This window comes from Bidens hawaiensis, unplaced genomic scaffold (assembly GCF_021521415.1).
Source record: "Bidens hawaiensis isolate Kalapana, Puna unplaced genomic scaffold, B.hawaiensis_p1.1 tig00000935_1, whole genome shotgun sequence".
NCBI lineage: Eukaryota > Viridiplantae > Streptophyta > Magnoliopsida > Asterales > Asteraceae > Bidens > Bidens hawaiensis.
The window spans coordinates 2,045,905-2,052,726 of NW_027491054.1; positions in this window are offsets into that span (position 1 = coordinate 2,045,905).

The window sequence follows — 6,822 nt, forward strand, 5'->3', positions numbered from 1 at the left end:
CCCATTTCGTTGTTTCATTTCATTCGTGCTTGATGTTCATCGTTAATATAATATTCACGAGGATTTAAGTTATTGTTCGTTTGCTTTCTATTTTATTTTGATCGATTATTGAAACTCCAAGAATTTGAGTTTTATTAAATATAATCGATTTCCAAACTATCCGTGTATAATATAACTTTATTACATTGTCTATAATATCTTTTAAGTTCAAGGTTTAAAATGTAAATGTATTATTAATTCTAAATTAAAAGAAGTATTAAGTTCAGGGATATTATTTTTTTTAATAAAATGAGATAAATTTGTATATAAAGCTATCAAATTAATAAACTGTTGCCCGTCGATGCACACAAGAATCTTCATACACGCGTACACAAGAATCTTCATGACATGCAACCACATAAAAATCATATTGCCACAAATGCAACAAGTGGCAAAACCATATTACCACGTACACTCCGCGAATACAACAAGTGTCGTAGGAGTAGACATTTTTCCTATACTTGATGAACAGTTGAACACATACATGTTTGGTGTATTGAAATATTATAAGGGGTATACAATGAATATGTTCAATTTATGGAATCATTTATCTTACTGCTTACTTATGATAAAATCCTAGTTTGCCTAGTGAAAATGTGAACGTTAACAAGCAGCCTAATTAATGATCAACATAGCTAGTTTTTAGATAAGGAGCATCCAATTATAAGAATTATTATTAACCTATAGTAAAAACGCTCAAAGTCTAGTATTTCTTACAATAATTGGTGTAATCTCTTATTCTAAGCCTTGTTTGCTTTGTTGTGCTGTTTGTAGCGTCTTGCTTTTAATGAAATTGTCGGCCTATAAAAAACAAAATTAATGTCATCGAGTAATCGAAAAATGTTACCTGAGGAAAAAATATATATATTATTAGATAATAGCAAGTTTAACTTCCAACTTCGGTTTTAAAAGTGTGAGGTATCATGTATTACATCAATTCTAGATAATATTTACTGCATTATTAATTCTTGAATATCCAAAATTTAGATAATAAAATAAAGAAATATGATTTTATTTATGCAGGGTTGAAATCATAAACAAATCAGTTTACACATGAGAAGCATTAGAAGTAAAGAAAAAGTCCATATGGTGGTGTGGTGGCGCTTTCTCACTTACTCTGAATAAAATAATTACGCTACAAAAAACACTATAGTTTAAGAACAACGTATACGTTTAAGTGTTTTACAAGCAACGTAATTATTATTACTTAAATTATTATATAATAAAATTGAACTAGCATAATTATTGTTACTCTTTTCAATTTTGTTATAGCTTTATAACTCTACCGAGAGTAATTACAAAAATGTCATCGCATGTTTTGCTAAATAAATAGAGTTTGTATGTATTTCTTACACAATTAAACTTGGCATACAAGCACCTCTAGGAAATGATTATTTTCATGATTTCCTCGATAATCAAGCTTGAAACTAGCAGCATTAAAGAAACATAGGTCTCAACAAATGGCGTACATGATTTATTCATATCTAATCGTAATCCTATGTATCAACATTCTTTGCCTAGTGAACATGTGAACGCCATCAAGCAGCTCAATTATCAACATAGTGTAGGGCAACCGTTAGTAAATAACCTTTATAAAGCCATATTCAGATTGCATTAAAAAAAGGAAATAACCAGAAACTAAAAATAAATGACAACTGTTACAATACGAAATGATTGCCCACTAATATCATTTAAAAACCTTTTTTGGTTTTAGTGTTGAAATGCTGACAAAAACAATTGAGGAAGAGGCCTTGCCTTTTTAATAGTAATTGCCACCGAAGAATCAAAAACATATATCAACCTTAAAATTAAAAACAATTGTGGGTTTCCTTATGATATAGTATGAGAAGCCTTGCCCTTTTAATAGTAATTGCCACTGAAGAATCCTAATCAGTAGTTGATGTGCTAAAAGTAATCTAATAAAAACACGTTAATCTAGACACTAAGTAATAAATTCTAGACTCTTAACTTAACTAAAACTACTAACCGGCAAGTGAATCGGTCGACTCTAGTACAGCTAAGTAAGTCCGGATATCGAATCCACGAGACTCTTTTAATTGCGTAAACTAGCTAAATTAGACTCAACTACAGACACAACTATTTATTTATTATTTGTTTAAAGAGGGTTTTACTAATAAACTAATTTTAAACTAATTTAACTAATTAAGACAACTAAACTTAGAACTTGGACTTAATTCAGATGATGATGAGATAACTACCTAGGCTAGAATCCCCTAAATTTCAGTTGTTAATTAATCGGGAAAATATTTAGTTATGAACTGTGATCGTAAAATAGACACCAAAGAGAAAACCCGAACAGGAACCCTGACCCTTCTCAAGAGACACCTATAGGTTTCTAATAAGTTTTAACACACACCAGTATTAAAAATCAAGTTTCCTTACGGTCACCTAATTATTTATGACTTAGTTCCTTTATACGAAATCCTACCTTACAGCGCGGAAATCAAAGGCAATTTTATATATTTAATTGATTCAATAGACAATAATAAATAATCAAACCTAGACAGACTCCTTGCGAAGAACTAAATCTAGCAAGATTAAATAATAAAAATCTATCAATAACCTAGGACTTTACAGATTTTAGGTTAGCAGCACACTTAGGTTTACGTGACAATATTATTCCTATGATCTTATCATAACATCAATTATAAAATAATCAAGAACACAAAGTAATTAATCTAATAGCAACCTATCATATGACAAAACAATAATCAAGGAAACTATGGAATAAAACTCATCAAACAATCCTAGGCATCCATATGCATCAATTTAATATACTTAAATCTTTTACTAAATCATAAAAACCTTAACAATAAATAAAATCCAAATTAAAATAAAATTTCAATCAAATGTTCATCATAAGCCTAGGCAGTCTAAGGGTTTAGCCAACAACCATACTCAAATACAAAATAAAGTAAATAGGTTCAAACAATAAATTCATGACGAAAATAATAAATTCAAACCGAATTATGATATTGTTTGGATGAGTAGGTGTTGAACCCAGGCGATATCTACTCGAACAAAGACTTGCTCCTTCTCTTAATCTTTTCTTTTTTTTCTGTTCACGGCCGCCCCCTGCCTTTCGTCTCTCTGTTGCGGCTGCTAGGTCTTTTTTTCTCACCACTCAGGCCTTCAATAATTGTTGTTTCTTCCCCCTATGTTCGTCAGCCTTCTATTCCTAAAGCCACCGACCTACACAAGCCCATGAAGATTTTATTTTAGCCAAATCATAATTAATTACTACATGGGCCCTTTGTATGCAAACAAATTAATATGTTTTTAGAATTTTTTTTTTTTTAAGTTTGAAAACTCAAACTTACATGCATGCACGTTTCTTTCTTTTTCTTTTTTTTTCTTTCTCAATCAACATAGCATAATATACTTAATACACTTAATAATAATTAATTAGTATAATATATGCTCGACCCTACATTCGTATGTCATAATTTTAGTAAAAGTGTTTCATTTTAGCTCATAATCTCTAGAAACCATTCAACTCACATATGAACTAAATAATAATAATATTCAATAAAAACTTGGTTCAAAAGTACTTAAAAGTATAGGGAATATTTATATAATAATATGTATATTTTAGACCACATCAAATATCCCCACACTTAAATCTTTTTCGTCCCTGAAAGAGTCTCATTGCAATGGGATCAGAATCGAAGAAAGATGGTCTTAAAAACATATAACGTTATCTTAAAATTTAGAACAACGCAAAAATTGCGATCACCGATATTGTTATCCACTTAAACCCATGCCTTTGTCTTTAACGGGACAAGTAAGATCCAACTATCATTATTATTTTTATATAATCTAGTGGAACCCACAGTCAAGACCCGTTTTATTTTAGATTTTACTGGATCAAACCACCCCAACTTGATTTAAACCTCATAGATAGCAGATTAAAACATTGTTACACATTTTTCATGAATAGCTAAGACGATCAAGGATATTGTTTATCCACCTAAATTTAAACATCAAATTCTACCAAACAGCCATTAGATACGATTAAGGTTCAATTATTCAACTAACTAGCTAGTGTTCCCCACTACACGACATACCCCCATTATCAAGCAATACCTCGGACCCATTACCACACGTGATTTTACAAGTTTCCATCTGTCGGTTTACATACGTCATGTCTCTAGTTGATCCTGTTCTTAATGGTATGGGACGCAAGCAAGAGGACCACGTATGACTAACAGCGGGATGATCACTGGATCATCAAGATTTTACTTCAGTGTAATTGATGTAAGTGAGTGTAATGATTGCAGTAAACTGCGGGTTTATGCTTAAAAGCTTTTATTTATTTAAATATCCGAAGATACCCAGATGAACAACCGTACAAAGACCCGTGGTCCCGAGGCATCCCATCAATACAGGATTTAAGGTTATAAAACCATACGCCTATGAAGTGTTAACCACTAAAGTTAGAAGTGCAAGTTTTAAGTTTATATCACAGGCTACACAGTATACTTTAACGTTTAAACCTACCCAAGCATCGTATGATAGCGTATTCAGATTTCTATAAAATTTTTAATTTTCTACAATCAAACTAAAAATGAGGCTTGAGTATGGCCCGACCTTTCATCTCCTATTTTATACAGACTCAAGAGGTTTCCCACTAAAAATCATATTTTTATCGTTTATAAACCAACTATCAAACTGCCCTTTCATTCTCAAGGCTGAGCCTACGACACATCCCAAGTTAAGTGTGTGTTCTTTAATTATATCTTATTATTAGTAGATTAAAAAAAACCGATTCCCAATAAGTATCCTCATCTCCCATTTATGTGCAAAAAGAAACAAAATCAAAGGGCATTTTTCAAAACTTTTTCAATTTTTTTTTATGATTAAAATTTAACTACGACTCAAGTATCCTATCCCCACACTTAAATTTAGCATTGTCCTCAATGCAAGGATAAGGACTAAAAATAAAAAGAAATTCGAAATACAAAAAACTAAAAACCTAAAACCAAAAACAAAAAATAAAAATAAAAATAAACAAGCAAAATAGATAATGGAAAAGACTTAGCTGGTAATATACGCATGAAAATATGGTGCCAAAGTCTTCTTCCATAGCTGCCCTCCAACTCCGAACGTGCTCAGCAAACGGTATCTCCTTCTCTCACACGCAAACGGAAGGGGCAAACACATCATCAAAATCTAAATATATCTTATCAACTTGATAGATATTAATAACCCTAAACAGTATATAATATGAATAATAGCAGCAAATAGATAAATAAAAAGTATACGACTCCTACTGCTCCATCCCCACACTTGAATTTTGCATTATACTTCATGGGGGTACTCTTCTAGCTCAAATCCTACAAAACTTAAAAACACAAAAACAAAGAAAACTACAAAAGACTACGTTAGTGACTTGACAATTATACAAACTCCGCGGAACCTCCCCACACTTCAACTTAATCAGGAGGTTTCTTTTTGATCTGGACCCTATCCAACCCATTCAGTTCCACCCGGTACTTGTTAAACATTAAAATTTTCTCGGTGGAATTGAAAAATGATTTGAGAACCCTTAACGGGTTAGACCACCAAAATTTAAACTTACTTGGCATGAACCGGATGCATGACATGTATCGAGAAGACCGGTCGTTCTTGAACTTCAATGGCTTCCTCTTTCCTGTAGACCATCTTATAACTTGCAAATTATTCCGGTTCATAGATGCTCTTCTCTTTGCCTTTTCCCGTGGTTTTGATTTACGGGCGACATTTATTATAAGTGCCACGGCCAGCTATGGGGGTCTTCCACTAGCACCACTTCTATATCTTCTAGTAGGGATTCAAAAAATGCTAAGTCGCCCTCCGAATCGAACTCACCTATTGCATCGTACTTAGGCAACCCTTCTAACTCCAAATTCAAAAACTCGTCATCCTCACACAACTTATTCTCAACCTCTTCCTCAATACCAAACATCGACTTAAATGAATCTCCCAAATCCACTTCCTCCTCTATTTCTTCTTTCTTCACTAAAGACCTCTGATAAGCAACCCACTCTTCTTCATCTATTTCATCATCAGAGTCACTCCAGTAATTAGCAACAGCAGCTTGTGGAACCGCAGGTGGGACTTCATCGTCCATTTTCGTCTCCGTTACTTGAGTGATCCCCTCATTTGCCTCGTCAACATACTCCAATAACTTCAATCTCTTTTCTTGTTCCTCTTCTTCATCCAATCTCCTAGTAATGCTTTCTATTATACACTGGAGATCTGTAATAATGCTCTGCTGATTTTTCAAGATGATATGTTGCTCAACTAACTTCTGTTGGGAATCTGAGGCCAAATATTAAGCTAATACGTTCTCTAATTTCTTCATACTACTCTCAACAGGGTTGTGATTAGAATATTGACCATTGAATTGACCCTAATTATGTTGCGGCTGTTGATATAGATCACCATAATAATACGAAGGAGGTCCCAGCCAAAAATTTTGTTGCGGCTGCACAGGAGGGTTAGCATAATAATGTGACAAACAGCCCACATATTGAAGACATATAAGCGTAAAATGGGGTCCACCACAAATCTCACACATATTTACGAGACTCAAATAAATAAAAGGCACGGACAATTAGACTCCTATGACTCAAAATAAAATAACACGTATGTAGACTCTACTAAAAGACTACTAAACAAACCTAAACTATATTAACCTAACTTATACGACTCAAAAACAAAACAAAATACAGATAGCACGTATATAGCAAGTAAGTCTAATCAAATCTAATAACGAAA